The sequence below is a fragment of the Acomys russatus genome, chromosome 14, assembly GCF_903995435.1.
Source record: "Acomys russatus chromosome 14, mAcoRus1.1, whole genome shotgun sequence".
Lineage (NCBI taxonomy): Eukaryota > Metazoa > Chordata > Mammalia > Rodentia > Muridae > Acomys > Acomys russatus.
The window spans coordinates 27,449,322-27,465,547 of record NC_067150.1 but is presented as its reverse complement, the minus strand read 5'-3'; the positions used below and the strand labels follow the sequence as shown (position 1 = coordinate 27,465,547).

Genomic DNA, 16,226 nt, shown 5'->3' with positions numbered 1-16,226 from the left:
TTTTGGATTGTTTGAATCAATTAAAAATAGTGTTCAGAATCTCCACAACGAAACTGTCAAGGCTGGCGGCGGATTTGGACCCAGGGGGTTCTGCACAAAGTGATGCACCAACCAAGGACATTACAAGCAGAGGAACTAGACCCCTTGTTCAGATGTAGACAATGGACAGTGCATTCTCCCTAGGGGGACAGGGGGAGTGGGAGACTATCTCTGACAGGAACTCTGGTGCCTGGTATTTGAACCTCCCCTTGGTGGAGAGGCCTTGTGGAAATACAGATGAAGTGGATGCATGCTATCCAGATGAGACCTGATAGGCAGTGGCCAGATGTTGGGGGAGGAGGACCTCACCTGTCAGAAGTCTAGGGGAGGGAAATAAGGTGGTGGAGGGAGGGAGGGTGGGAACAGGAGATAAGAGCAAGGAGTTTATGATTGGTGTGTCATGTGAATAAATTATAATAAAAATAGTGTTTGTGAAAACCATAAAGATGTAGGAAACATGGATGGTGCTGGGTGAAAACCATCAAACAATTGTTCTGCATGCCTGTTGCAGATGAGCACTCTTTCTTCCTCCTGGTACATCCTTTCTGGGGTGAATAGGGTGCTCTGTTACTAGTGTCACTTCTTGTCACTCACTTCCCTCTGCCATTTCGTAGAAGGAGTGACTTGATAACTGGCGAGATGGTTCAGTGCTTTCTCTGTAAGCTTAAGGACCTGAATTTGCGTCCCCAGTATCGACATTAAAAGTCAGGCATGGCTGTGTGTACATGTAATCTATGTTCTGAGAGGCTGAGACAGTGTTCACCGGACAGACAGGCTAGCTGATGATTAATAAGCTCCAGATTATGTCTCAAAGCAATATGGTGGAACTCACTTGAGGAATCACCTAACTACTGTGGGTTTCCACTAGTGCACACGCATGCGCACGCACATCCACCCACCCCACCCCACCCCCACATACAGGAGTAGCGTGAAAGATGAGCGAGAGAGCACACCCAGTTCTTCCTTCTGGCTTTCTACTTGCTAATCTATTTTGCCCTCATATGTAGGTTTTTCAAAGGTGGCAGCTCTTTAAACAGAAAGGCACCTACTTGTCCAATTTGCCAGACAAATTTTATACAGGTAAATCTGAAATTTTTTCTTCTGTCCTGATATGCTGCGTGCTTTATGGACACCTTTTCCTCTAGTGCTCAAACATTTCAGGATAAGTCGCTTTACAAATGAACAGCTTGAGAATAAGCAACCTGTTTACTCACCTCTAGCCTCTAGTTAGAGAACTGAGGGAAGAGGAAGGAACTTAGGACTATGAGACTTATCCTTGGAAGCATCTCTTTGCTGCCTCCCTGGCATAGAGGGATGCTTCTTGTTTTGCAGGAATGGAGCTGACTCCTAAGCGCTTTTCATTCTCAAGAATCTCCTTCCTGGTAAAAAATTGAAGTGTCAAAAATTTATCACAATAAATGTCCAACTTTCAGACTGTGCATCAGAGGGAGCGAGAAGTCCAAGGTGAGAGGAGGGGTGTGTGGATGAACGTTGTTCGTGTTTCTCCCCTCACAACGTCGAAGCTAGAGCACAGGCCCTCCAGGAGCACCTACGACGACTTCACATTCTGCACAAAGATGCTCAGTAATAGCATGTACTGCCTTTAGAACTCCAGTAATTGCTTGTAAATCCTGCTAAGCCCTGGAAGCTTTGGGTCCATTTGTTCAGCTCAGATGTGCTATGGACTAATAAACCAGAAAGAGAAGCCAGCACTTGAGTCATCTCTTGGGGATAAAACACACCAGCAAAGGGCTAGATGATCCGCATCAGATGCTACGGTTTAGAGAAACATTGTACAATAGTAGACAGCATCCATTCATATATATAGGGTGCCTCTTTGCTAGGAAAATAACCATGTGCCTGCATCCCTCCTGAGCTGTCATATGCCATGGCAACCTGTGGAGATTATCGCCAAGAATAATCACATCTGTTTCTTCAGTGCCATAAAATATTTTCAAGTTCATTATAGAACTTGATGAAATGTTCAATCCGTAGTAATTTGTAAAGTCTAGACATACATGTATGGACACATATTAATGTCAACCATTACTTAACAGAAAGTTTTATAACTAGTCTGGATAGTTTTCTGGATAGTTTTGTTGTTTCTTCTCTCTCTCTCTCTCTCTCTCTCTCTCTCTCTCTCTCTCTCTCTCTCTCTCTCTCTCATGTGCGCATGCATGCACTCCTCTTCTTCCCCTTCTCTCCTGTCCTATACAATTATATTGTACTATAATTATATATCATTTGTATGTTGAACCAGGAACTAAAGAAAGTAACAGGAAGTGGACCCAAGATATAGCTCACAAAGGCCACCATTCTTTGCCACCTGTGCCTCCTGTCCCACAAGCTCTGAAATAGCACCACTGGTTGGGAAGCAAGTGCTAACATACGTGAGTCTAAGGAGCACACTTTACATTCAAACCATAACATCAACCAAATTGCATTGGCCGGCTACCCGAAACCGTAGTAAGAACCACCTTATTATCTGGTAACACAGTCTCTTTTATTTTACTCCTGGCAAGGCAAGGAACCCAAAGCATTAAACACATTAGCCAAGCACTCGTCCCAAATCCTCCATCAGTTTTAATAACTTGTATTATTATGTTCCAAAGACAACAATGCACTATTTGGGAGAAGACTTGCTTGTGACTGGATAGTTGAAATTGCCCATAGCAACTAGCAGAAGGTGATGTTCTTTATTTATCAAAAAGGAGAAAATAGTTGAAATGGTCACTTGATTTTCCTTTCAGGACAACTATATAACTGGAAGTGAGTATCACATGACAGGCCTCACATGCTGTCCAACAGAACACAGATATAGGATGTTTTCCCAAATGCACCAGACCTACAGATGTAAACTTTTTTGATAGTTATAATGAGATACAGTGGTATGGGCAGAGCAAACCTGATTCCACACATTCTTAGTCACTTAAAGGAATAAGTTTAGAGCAGAGAAAACAGCAGGTATACAAAGTGTTGCTTTACAGCTTGCTTCCAACAGGAGACTGTAAGTTTGGCAGAGAAAATAAGACACGAGTCGGCAACAGCTGGCTGTGGGGATGGTGTCAGAGCAGGATTTGTTTTCCAGGACCACAGCTTTCCAGAACAAAAAAAGTTTCTGGCAAGAGACATTGTTCATATCATAGGGAACGTGGGAGGAGAGCTGCTGACCCGACCAAAGAGCTTAAAATGAAATTTGTGGAAGAAAGTGAAAAATACCCAGCTAAAACTGCCAAACTGGATGCCCTGGAGGATAACCGTGACACAGAGAAAAGCATCATGATACAGGCTCTGTTCTGTTATTTTCAGAAGAAAATAAGAGGGCACTGGATCATGATGCTTTGGCCTTGGATGTCTCTATTCCAGTGTAAGCCAGTGCCTCGCTCTCTTCCCCTGTGTTTGCTGAGGAAGCTCCTGTAGCTCCCCTTGCTGGTGTGCTTTGGACTCACACTGTTTGGGATTCTCAATTATTATCTGAACAGAGGGGGAAATGATAGGCCCCAGACATCTCAACCTTGAATCAGAGGTGTGTTACGCCTGTTGCGATTTTTACCCCTACCTGGCTCCTGGGCATCTGCTTCAGGCTTCTCCATCGCTAACAAAATGGATGTCTCAGTCCCACAGGCTTTACACTGGGCACCTATGTGGATCTCAGATGCAGATGCAGCCACATCTCATCTCATCTCTCTAAGCATACTTCTTTTCTTTTTCTTTTTTTCTTTTCTCTGAGATAAGGTCTTGCTCTGTATCCCTGGCTGGAACTCACTATGTAGACCAGATTAGCCTGGAATTTCTGGTAATTGTCCTGCGTCTGTCTCCCTGTGTGTGGTGATTACAGGAATTTGCCACTCTGTGGCCACTTTTATTACTTACTTACTTAGAGTAAAGTTTCTCTTCAATTTCCTTCTTTTAGATATGCCTGGCTGCCCGAGTACTTCATCCTTATCATAGTAACAAACATGTGCTAAATTCTAGAAAGTCACTAAACCAACATGGTACAGATGTCAAAATGAAAAGTTTTCAAGTGAGGCAATGAAGAATGAGTTCTAATCTCTGTGTGTCCATTTTCTTCTTCATAGACTCTGGATTATCATGGCGCTATGAGTCTTAAAGATAAAAATGGCATATAAACTGTTTGGCTCTGCTTAACTAATACCAATAATGCAATTATATTTATTTATTTTGTTATTTTACACTGTGATCAGCCCAAAGTCTGCCAACTCTCTTTCTGTAAATGTATCTGATAAAATACTAGAAATCCAGATGTGGGTGTGGGTGGGTGGGCTCTTGCTCCTCTCTTTCACAACCACTCCACTTGGCACACTGCCACTTGGCATGTGCCCATCAGGTCCCCTTCCTGCCATAATTGGTCATTCAATATGGCTGCCTGCCAAGCCAAGTCCTATTGTAACATAGTACAGAGGGTTCAAGCTTGTTAACAAGGGGATAGAAGCCCAGCCCTTCTCTATACCCTCAGAGGCAGTTCCCTACCTATACTCAGAATCTTCCTCTACTCTGCTGGCCTCATTATGTCAGCACTCAGGATGGAAAAAAATTAAAAATCAATCAGATATTTTCTCACAAGACAAAGAATACCATTACATATTCATCCCTGAGGTTCTGATTGTACAGTGATAATAACTATAATGCAACATGGAAAGAAAATACTTTATCAGAAATGTATCTTCTAATACTTGAAAACATGTCAGAGAGCCTTTCTGGAGTGTTTGTTTTCTGTTATTTCAGCCGGTAAGCCTGAGAGCAGTGAATACAAAGGATACAGAAGTTAATGCCACCTAATTAAAGGTGAGCTTTCAGATGAATAGGATTGTTGGAGAATAAAATAAGATGCTTAAAATCTTTGCCTTTTTTCAACATTCACATAACAATAACAGCCACAGTAAGTAATTATCATTCTAATAATTAATCACTTCTCTGAATTTAGGGTCACTTTTACCTCATGAGCTTCACTCTTTGTCTTCTGTTCACAATGCTGGGCCTTCCAGATCTAAAAACAAAGATATTTTTAAATATGAAAGCATTTTTTGACAGACCTAAAATAAGAAAATATACAAAGGAAGACTTAAAACACAGAAAAAAAGGTATTTTGAATATGTGAAACTAGCAATATTCTATGAGCGTTCCCAAACATCTAAAAGAATTCTTATCACTCTCATTACTCCATTTTTATATTAATATTTATATTATTTCTTTATTCCACCTAATCCCTGCCCATGACTGAGTTGGGTCCAATTAGGACAGCAGTTACCAGATGTTTTGAGAGCTTCTTGTGGGACAGCTCCTACAGGAAGAAGGTTAGCTCAGCAGACAGTACAGAGCCTACAGCAAAACAATATTCAGTCACAGAGACAAGCTCTTCACAAAGCTGGCTTGGGACTGGCTGTGTGCTCATATGTTAAGGAGGAAACCCTGCCAAGGAAGTCAAAATGGCCATGCATGGGTTTCCATCATCACTTCCTCCATCCCTCCAGTGGTTGCAGAAAAAAAAACTTCATCTAGTAAATCATGATAGCTGTGAAATTACAGTCCAAAGAACTTTATTTTGGACTACTCGTGCAGGTAGAGAGACCACTACGATAGAGTTTTGTCACCAAGTAGAGATCTACTCAATTCTGAATGACCGTGGTGACTGGGGATTTGTAGCTGAGGAATGGTGTTGTTAGTTTATGGACAGAAAATTACGCAGAGAAAAGAAACATCAGGGTAATGCTGAACCAACTTACAGGATTGTTGCTGGAGAAGTTCAGAGTGATCAGAGAATGGTGGTGAATGAGGAATCCAAAGAGTGCCTGTGGTGATCTTCAGTTCATGGGCCACTCTCAGGGGATTCAAGCAGCCAACACTGCATCTTTGATGCCTCTGTTTCTTATTTGTGAAACAAGAATAATGTTTTAGTGGTTTAAAGGTTAAATGGGCATTCACAGGTAAAGTGTGCTGGGCCGAGTCTAACACAGGCATAGTGTTACCTATCAAATGCAACAGAAGAAGAGAGCTCTCTCATTTTCAATTGAATTTTATTGCTGGTTGACATATAATAGTTGTACATATTTATAGGATGTGGCACATTTGGGTACATGCATACCCAATACACATTTCTCCAACTGAGTGATATGAATGGCCAGTGGATAATTAAAAGCAAAGCTGGTTGGATCAAGAAACCCCTAGAAGTTGTGTCCCTTCTTTTGACCTTGTGATGAAATGTTATCTACAAATGTTGTCTACAGGGCTTACCCTCAACAATTGTACAACCAGAGATCAATTGCAAACTGTCTCATAATCTTTTCATCAAATTTGCAATATTGTGTTGGATCTCACATGCTATTCTTGGCCCACATAAAGCTAGAGAGCTGTGGGCTGGGTGGTCCCGGTAGGGCCTTAATCAGGCATATCTTTGGGTGTGTCTGTGAGAGCTTCTGAGACAATGACCTGGAGGGAGACCTGCCCCTGCTGTGGGCAGCACTACCCGATGGGCTGGCTCATATGGAACTAAGTAGAAGAAATAAAACAAAAGAGTCCCCATTTCTTGGCTTTCTGCTATGCAGTGATCTGAGCAAGCCACTTCAGGCTTCCGCTGCCACAGATGAGCTGGCGCCACCAGCACGCCTTCTGCATCATGGTGGATTTACATTCTCTCAGTGAGTAAGATAGATACTTCCTCCTGTATTTTGATTTAATTTTTTTTTTTTTTTTTTTTTTTTTGTCACAGAGAAGAGAAAATAACTACTGCATAAATCATCAGCCTCCAGACTGGGAGAGTTGCAGTACAATTGCCCAGGTCTTAAATAGGGCTTTAATGAGGGCAACAATGACAGTTAGGCATTGGGAATTAACCGCTGACTCCCTAAACCCGTATTTTCCTTAGAAGCATATTATTTCCTCTTGTTGACTTCACATATCTTTTCTTTTTACTTCACCATCAAGGAAACTTCAGTGCATTGTCCTGTGAAGTCCTCACATAGAGAATAATCTGCTCCAAGTTCTAAAAACTATGTGTGAAAGGTGGTACTCTTTAAGTAAACCCCATCTTCTGTTTTTTTCAAATGGAACTCAATCCTCTCCAGCAACACTCATTGCTGGCTAAAGCCAGGACAGAAGTACAAATGCACTCCCCTCCCCTCTGCTTGCCCAGTGACTATGGTGAGCCAATAAAGGGTAGCTTACATTCTAAGCCAATCCCTAACTAGGTATCCATCCATGAATAAGTTAGCTCATTTTCATGAATTTCCTTTTCTTTACTTATCAAATGGATTAATGATGGATCTTTTCCCAGTTTTTTTTCCCATTAAATTATTATCACGTATGTAGAGCTAGTAGCAAAGTGCCTGCTTATCTGAAATCTTCTAAATCCTTCTATATAATTATTACAGACAGGCATAAGAATGTATGCAGTCTTTCCAGTGCCTCTGACTCCAGCTTTCCTGTATCAGGTGTTAGAAAAAAACAACATGGAGAAAGTTAAATAGAGATAGTGACGTTCAGGATGCTCACTGACTGAGTGCCCTGCATTTCCTCCAGGTCTTCAGACATTTTTCTGCAATCAGAGAAGGGCCACTTCAGTGATCAAGGAGATAGAAAGATTGACAAAGCGAAGAAACTTGTTATGCACGAAGGGCACGGAAATAGGTATATTGAAACTGTTGGCATGGCTTTTCACTGCAGAAGAACAAGGGAACGAGGGACCCTTCGAAAGCAATAAAGAGGCAATTCAACAATCCAGAAGAAATTTAGTGCACAGTAGGAAGCAAATTTGTGGAATTCATTCCTACAAGATGGAATGTGTTGAAGTGCTAAAATCACAGCTATGATGAGTTGCGTTCGCTGATACGTTACGGAGAGACTGAGCCTTAGCAGACAAAACACTGCTGATGGGCCCAGGCACATCCAGAACCAGTCTTTTGAAGGACATTTTTTACTTTACAAGTTTATATTCTGCTCAGGACCATCTGTCTAGATCAAGCAGTTCCCAACCTGTGGGTCGTGACCTCTTTGGAAAAATCTCTGTCTCCAAAAATCTTAACATTGCTATTCACGAAAATAGCAAAATTACAGATATGAAGCAGCAACAAAAATAATTTGATGGTTGGGGGGTCACTACAACATGAGGAACTGTATTAAAAGGTCTCAGAGTTAGGAAGGTTTAGAACCACTGGTCTAGACAGAGCTAGAACAGCACTTCATAAACATTTTTCTACTGTGACTCTGCATTGGTTTGAACAACTTTCAGGTGGCACTGGGTATATAGCTTTGAAAATAGGTACACAAATCAAACATGCACTGGCAATAAATGGTAATGAAGTTTATTTTAAAGTGAATTTTTGGCTTAGAGACAATTTTACCATTTATTGGTGGTCAAAGCAAATTTGCCTAGATGGGCTTCTTTGTTTTACATCAAGAATTAAATCTGGGCTAAATATTTGATATTGCAGAGCACAGACTATCTCGATTATATTTCAGAGACTATCAACACTTTGGGTTTAGAGGATGCTGCCTCACAGAAACATGTAATGGCAAATGACAAAAAATACATTTAGGGCCATCTCAGAAAGTGCTGGAAATTCTGTCCAAACCTCAAGCGAAAAGCCAGTTAACAACTGTTTCTACTGAAACTCAAATCATCAACTCAAACTCTAGTTTTTAACTCAAGCATTCTAACACTAACATTCTAAACTCTAAGATATGCTAATTTGATCCTTAACATGCTGGCAAATGACAGTAAGGAAATATTAAAGGTTTTAATCTTTTTTTTTTTTTTTTTTTTTTGTAATTAAAGCATCATGTTTCTGTAAGAGCATAAAACTTTATACCCGCAGTAAAAAACATTGCAGTTCACAATATGCAGTAATTTTGAAACCAAGGAGAAGTGTTTCAGGTGCAGTGAAAAGCGTTCAGTGTTCAGACCCATGGCTGCACGGAGGCCACATCACTGCTCTAACAAGTACTGCAGTTGTGATCTTGGCATGTCTTCTACGTAAAGTGATGCTAACAAGAGCAGCGAACACACAGACTGAAGAGGAAGTGAATCCTCTCAGGTTGGAACTGGAGCCTGTTGTGTGAGCCAGTGCCTCACCAGTGTTTCAGCTGGGTGTAGGGCTAGCTGTAATTGAATTTGGGTCAGTGCTGGAAGACAGAGCTCAGAGACCGAAAAAAACTTTTGGTGCGACTTACCTCTAAAACAAGCTCTCCAGTGACATCTGCCCTTTTCTTTACAGGTCAGGTAAGTCATTGAAAAGCTGAGCCTGAGAACACTAGCCCAAAGCAGGCCAGACCGACAGTCCTGATTACATGGTTCACCTGTCCGGGAATCACAGCCTTGAATTACAAGAGTCATCCATTTCAGAGGATTACCTTTAAATCTACCCAAAGCTTAATAAACATACACAAATTGTTTTGTAAAAATGTGTAAATCAATACTGGGACATGTCATAAGATATGAATTTTAGTTATAAACCCATAGCATATGGTGTATGTTTCACAGAAGGGGTCGATAAGAATTTTAAATCATCTTGAGATGTGCCCTCTGGATGCTGACTAAGAAGGTGTCTGTGTCTGGTCTGCCTGAAGTAGGCCTTTCCATATTGCCCGTACTGTCTTCTTGCATTGTCTCCAGCTCTCTCAGTTACTCAGCACCATCACTGTTGAGTGATTGGGTGAGAGAGTTATTTGCTGTGGGGATGTCTAATGCCATTGTAAGAAGTTCAGTAGAGCCCTATTAAATCCTAGCTGAATTTTACTAAATTCCAGGAACATGTGCCACCTCCTCCATCCAACTGTGATAATGACAAATGTCTGTCCCTGTTCAAGAAATAGTGATTCCAGATGTTCACCCAAAGATTACTCAAAAAGAATAAAGTATGATTATAATAAGGAAGATTATTGTCAAACTAGCAAACACTATGTGGCCCAATGATGCACAGGCCAGAGTCTCAATTTTGTAACATCATTGTAGTATAGTGGCTGAGTATTGAATGCCATAGACCTTGACTCATTAGACATTGAAAACGTGTGTGTGTGTGTGTGTGTGTGTGTGTGTGTGTGTGTGTGTGTGTGTATTGGGAAAAGAATGAGCGATAATATTATTTACTGAATCGCTACACAAATATTTAACATTCTTCTGTTTTTTGAAACTTTATGAAATGTGGAGAACTATCCCCCATTCTCTTAATAAAGACACAGAAGTTACAAAAGTATAACTAATATCATTCCCATAGAGATACATTGCAGTATTGTGATATTCTAATCTAGGATCCTCTGATCCCAAATTCAGCATGTACTTTCACTCCTCGCTACCCCCCTCACACCCACTTAATTATTTTAAAGACTTGATTAATTTTCCATGTCCTCTCTAAAATGTGATATAGGTTTTCTATTACATTTCCACCCTACAAAGCCCTAAGTTTGGGGAAATGTTATATATGTATATGTAATAGTACATGAATAATCAAGATGAAGAAATGTCGGTTAACTTGTTCCAATTAGTTTCATTTGTGAGTCATGCAACCCTCCCTCATCTATGGACTAATGTTGCTCTCACAGAATAGGGCTTCATATCTTGAGAGTGGCTTTCTAAAATGAAGTTTTTTCCTTGGCTTGTTTGTGGGGTTTTTTTTTGTTTGTTTTTTTTTTTTTTTTTTTCTTCCTCTTTCACACCTGCTATCTTGCAAGTGTCCATTTTTGCTTCTCTATCATGTTGCAATATACTAGCAGCACCATATTTATAAACTTTCAGAAATAATGAGCTGAGTTAATCTTCTGTCTTTATTATTTACCTAGCTTCTCCTGACTCTCTTGCAGCTAAAATGCTACTGCCCATTAACATATCTCTGAATTGAGACTCAGTCAGATTCCTTGGGGTAGAAGGAAGGCCTGGTATTATGTTTCACTGATTAAATGGAAAGGCACAGCCACCATGTTTCTGCTGCTGTCTCTGTTTTTTTTTTTTTTTTTTTCTTCTTTTTTTTTTTTTAACCAGGGGGGAGCGTGAATGCAGTCCCCCACTACCACAAATTATGCAGTCGAGTTTCCCACATTTGGGGAAATTGCAGGGGTCAGCACATCCGGAGTGCAATGGATAAGCCTCACCCTGGGAAAACCACCTTCGTGATCATGGTATCTCCCCTGCCAGGTAAGTATTGCTGTCTCAATTCCAATATGATGTTTGAAGATTCAGTGATAGTCTTGTTTACAAGAGAAAGACAGTGGGATTTATAGCATTGGTTCTCAAAGCTTCTGCACCATTGCCAGCAAACCTCCACGAGATAATTACATGAGAGAGCCAAGTATCACAGCACTTCTGACACTGAAGCAGGGTTTCTGTTAGCTGGACCTGAATGTGTTCACAATATACATACACAAAGCACACATTTTCTCAGGGAAGGAGACAGTGAGGTTGGAGATGTATATAAGGTGTGTGTGTGTGTGTGTGTGTGTGTGTGTGTAGATACAGATATTGAAATCTTTTGCAGTAAATTAAGAGGCAGGAGATAAGGAGAAGGCTAGTTGATTATTAGTTTTGTCAGACATATGGCCATTTTACCATCGTGACCTTATTTTCTCCTCAGCAAGCCAGTTGTGTTTGATCTGGTTTCCTTCCTCTTTGGACAAGAAGAGGAAGGTGTCCAGACTATACAACTTTACTGAGCATCACAAAACTCATCTGAGAGTCATTATCAGAACCGAGCAGTAATTGATATACAAAGCTCGGGTCCCCCATGCCCTTGGGATAAATGTCTGAATCAGAACTGAAGTGAAAGGGCAGATGTTCAGGAAGATAGGAAGCTGGTGTGCTCCGCCAGGAGAGGGGAACGAGAGAGACCCCACATTCCAGATGCACCAGTGCACCCCTACGTTTCCCCAGCAATGAAAGCCAGGGACCTGCGAGCACGGCAGAAGTTGTTCTCAGCTTGTACTGCTGCTTTCAGAACCATGTTTTCCCACCTCCCTCTCTCCAAGTTGTCACTGGAAACCAGTTTCCAGAACCCTCTAGTAGATGTGCTCTTCCCTGATAAACAGAATTCACATACCTGCGGGCTTGCTACCAGATTTCCTAACGGTCTCCAGGAAGATTTTGACAGCTGAGTGATGTCAACCAACTGCGAAATGCAAAACAGAACACAAAGAAAACACCCGAGGGATTCTGTGCCTGAAGCTTCCTCGTGTGGCTTTTATTAAGTCTGCGCAAGCCTCTCAGGATGGCAGGCATGCGGTTCACACTGTGATCCCACATGGCCAATCACCATTCTCTTCCGGACAGCAGATAAATGCTTGAGAAGAAAGGGGATCCAGCACCTTTTGGTCCCACTTGGTGGAGGGATGGTTGATTCTCTATGGTTCTGTAGGATCACAGTTGGTGCCCGTGCCTGAGCTTGGTGGAGGGATGTTGAGAGGTGGTGAACGCTGATGAGTGAGGGGAAGGTTGCTTCTGTGAAACCGAAATCCAAGCACAGTCTGACAGAATGAAATTGGAAGTGGACAGCTTTTGAATATCACCTCGAGCCCAGGGTCAGCTCTGTAATTATACCTGCAGAATGCTGGATCTCACCCTTCAGACACAAAGCTGGCCACCAGCTCTGTTCTCTTTCTCTCTGGGCCCTGGATTCAGCAGGAGGCCATGGGTCTGGAGAAAAGTGGCACTTTTCTCTTCTCCCATCTGGTAGCATATTACTTCCCATAAATTGAGTTTGGAGGGATCCCAGCTTTGCTTTGGGAAATCACTTTTCTCTCTGGTAGTCCCAGGATTAATTTCCAATAAGTGACTGTGGGAAGTACAGAATGCAGACTGGTTGTAAAAAGCTCCAGTTTTATAAAGCACAATGGATATACGTGCAAGACTCTGTATTAATATATAATACACATTAATATAATGTGGCTATGGCCTGAGTGGATGCCCAAGTCACATTCCTGGGTCCCTGTAGCATGGAGAAGATGTGTATTTAAAATGAAAAGGTTCCCAGAAATTCTCCCTTATCTTATCGAAGACACCCTTCTATACAGCTCCAGATATGATGTTCAGCTGGAGTAGGTGCACCTCTCGTATTCAGAGATCTTGGGGAATGCTGGGCAGCAGAGAAAACAAAGACATCATTGGTCGACCATGTAGAAACACAGACAAGAATAGTGCTTGCCAGAGGATAGCTATAGGGGAGGAAGGACAGAGGTTAGATCACAAAAACCGAGGTAAAGTTAATTAAGTGGAATCAGTGCCAGTGACTATAGTTTACAAATAATTTGTTAAGGATTTATAAATAACTAGAAGGGTGGATTTTGGTATGTTTCAAAGACAGATAAATGAGAAATTCTGAGGAAATGAAGTGCTAATTATGCTGATTTTTCCTTGCACATGGAACACATATATCAAGCTATCAAACTGTCCCTCACAAATATGTGTAATTGTGTGTCAGTTAAACATTTTAAAAATGAATCTTGAGAAAAAGACTAGGAATCAGGAAGACTGAAGAGACACCATTCCATGGCTGGTGGCCTAATATTGCTAAAAATATTATTTGTTACAGGGATTACAGAAAATATGTAAGAATCTAGAATTCTTTCGACTCAAACATTACTGAAGACATCTCACCTATATCCTGCCTACAGTTCTGACTTGTCTGATGGCACCACTGAAGCCTGCTGCCCTCCTCACCCACTTGCCCACAGGCTTCAAGGTCAACCATCAGATTCTAGCTGTAGAGTAGAGGCATTGGAAAGACACCAGCCAGCAAGAAAGGAGACTAAGCAAGGGAAGAACCCCACTTTCTCTGCGTTCCATTATCCTGTACCTCAAGGGAATAGTCCTACATATGGGTCTCAGATGGCAGCTTACCTAAGAGCCTTATAGAATGAATGAAAAGTTCCTAGCTACCCTAGGTATATGGAACAAAGCCTGTGGATGGGAAATTTCTCAGTGTTTGGGAACACCTTATCAAGTTCCATTTCCAGTCATTTCTCAAGGAAGAACCTTCTTCGTGACGCCACCAGGAGTAATTTTTATTTTCCCCATACCAAGTTGGTGATATTTACTTTGTCAAGGGACCCCTCTTTTGGCTTACTGTTCTCACCCCCCCCTTTACTGGAATAACTTACATTCTCAAACTTTAATTCAGCCCCAGAAGATCTGGACTTACCTACATTCAAAATTTCTTCACCACTCCCATTTTAAAGATGCCAAAGACTGAGGCCTGATCCCTGTTTTATGTAGAAAACAGCCACTAACTCAGAGCAATTTTCAGAAAATGATAAAAAAAATTCTTGCAATGCTGACTAAAGCTGACAGTCTTTACAAGATAAAAATACCTAGCAAATAAAAAACCTCTTAAAGGCAGAAACAAACGTTACCAGGTGAATATATTTCCAGGGAGTATGATGAGAATGAAACCGACACTTGGTGAGTGTTACTGAATGAAAATATTAGCTGAATAAAAATGCTAACTATAGACACAGACGCCAACAGCTGAACTGAGCAGAAAATAGTATTTGCTAAAGGAAAATATATTAACTGCAGGATAAAGGGAAGGAGGTGGGGTGATTCATCACATACAACTACCGAGAGTGGAGGATGCTTCCTATAGTAATAGATACAGCCTTCACAGCCCATGTCACAACACCTCAGCCTGACTTGCCAGCTCTTTTTATTCGATGATTTTCTCACAGTGATGTTTTTCCAGTCCAGCTACCAACAGCATGTATTCATTTTGAAAAGGTTGTTGCCTATGGTACCCTAGATTGTCAAATTGCTCCCCTCTAGCTCATACCCCTTGCATCACACACATCCCTGACATGGGTTCTCACCTCATGTGCTACCTCGGTGGTAGGACTGTAGACACTGAAGTTCGTGGTGTGGGGTCAGAAAAGCTGCATTGAAATGAGGTCCTCACATCGGCAAATACGTTTCTTGACCACTGTGCTCAAAGAAAACTTAAAAATGCAAAGAAGTATGTTTCCAGTCTGTATGAGGTAATTGTTTTGACACGTTAGCTTAATTAACATGAATGAAATGTGGAGTTTGCTGAAATCTGTCATGGCAAATGAAAGGAGGCCTTTTGTGCATTTCTATACAAATTGACTTTGCAGTGCACTATGAGAAGTGTCAAATGATGTGGGTGAGTTGAAATCTTTTTGTTGTTCCTTGTTCTCATACTTATTTATTTATTTCCGGATGTTTTTGCAGCAAGGCTGAAGTTTTGCATGTCAACTGTAGACGGAGTCTTTCTTCCAAGCATTTCTGTTTGTTTTATCCATCATATTTCCAAACTTTCTCTCGGCTTTTCAGTGAACTTGAAGTTTCCGATAGTAGGATAACAAATTATAAGAGGAAAGTGTAACAGCCTGTCTTACCTGGGAATCAACTCCTGTGCCAAACTTTGACAAAAATGTTCCTGACACATAGTAGGTAGACCATAAATATTTATGGACCGAATGGAAGAAATATGTCTAGAACTAAGTGGCTTGCATTCCTTTTCATGATTACCTCTGCAGTTTCAAATCGCTGACTTCAGTGAACTAGATTATAAACTGGGGACTTAGCAAATGTCTCCCACATTTACCACCTTGTCTACCTCCGGGGTCTGAATGAGTTAATGCATACAGAGTGCTCACAGAATGGAAGCGATGGCTAATGTCGTGTAAATAACAGAGTAAATAATTATTCCCTTGCCTTTATGAGATGGCTTCTAGTCAGAGGAGAAGCAGGAGGCCTCCATGCTGCCTGTGGGGGTTAATGAATGAGCCTTTGGACTCATGGCAATAGATTTGGCACAGGGCCTCACCTAGGCACACATTCCAGGGGACTGAGAACTTAAATTCCTCTGGGGAAATGGTCTCTTCTGGAGGTGTTCTGGACGGGAAGGAGCCGAGAAAACTAAATTTTCTTAGCTGCCCTGAGAACCAAACTTTTATACCCAGTAAAGCAAGAGGCAGGATGCTGATGGAATAATCTTCATTTTCAGAATTTTTGGGTTTTTTTCTTAATGTTATTGAAGTGTAATTGACAAATGAAAATAATGTATATTCAATATGTATGATGTGGTGATTTGATAAACATTGTGAAATTATTACTAAAATCAAATTAATTAACACATTTATCACCCCAATTAGGTATGTGTGTGTGTGTGTGTGTGTGTGTGTGTGTGTGTAGTGAGGACATTCAAAACCCATGCTTTTTAAATTTTCCAAAG

At 41.2% G+C, this 16,226-nt stretch overlaps 1 non-coding gene across 1 annotated transcript; it reads right to left on the bottom strand.

Moving 5' to 3' along the window:
• Positions 1–11,026: 11,026 nt before the first annotated feature.
• LOC127198870 (U1 spliceosomal RNA) lies at positions 11,027–11,190 on the bottom strand. The gene has a single exon (XR_007831901.1). It is a non-coding gene; the product is annotated as a U1 spliceosomal RNA (small nuclear RNA).
• Between the last annotated feature and the right edge of the window lie 5,036 nt (positions 11,191–16,226).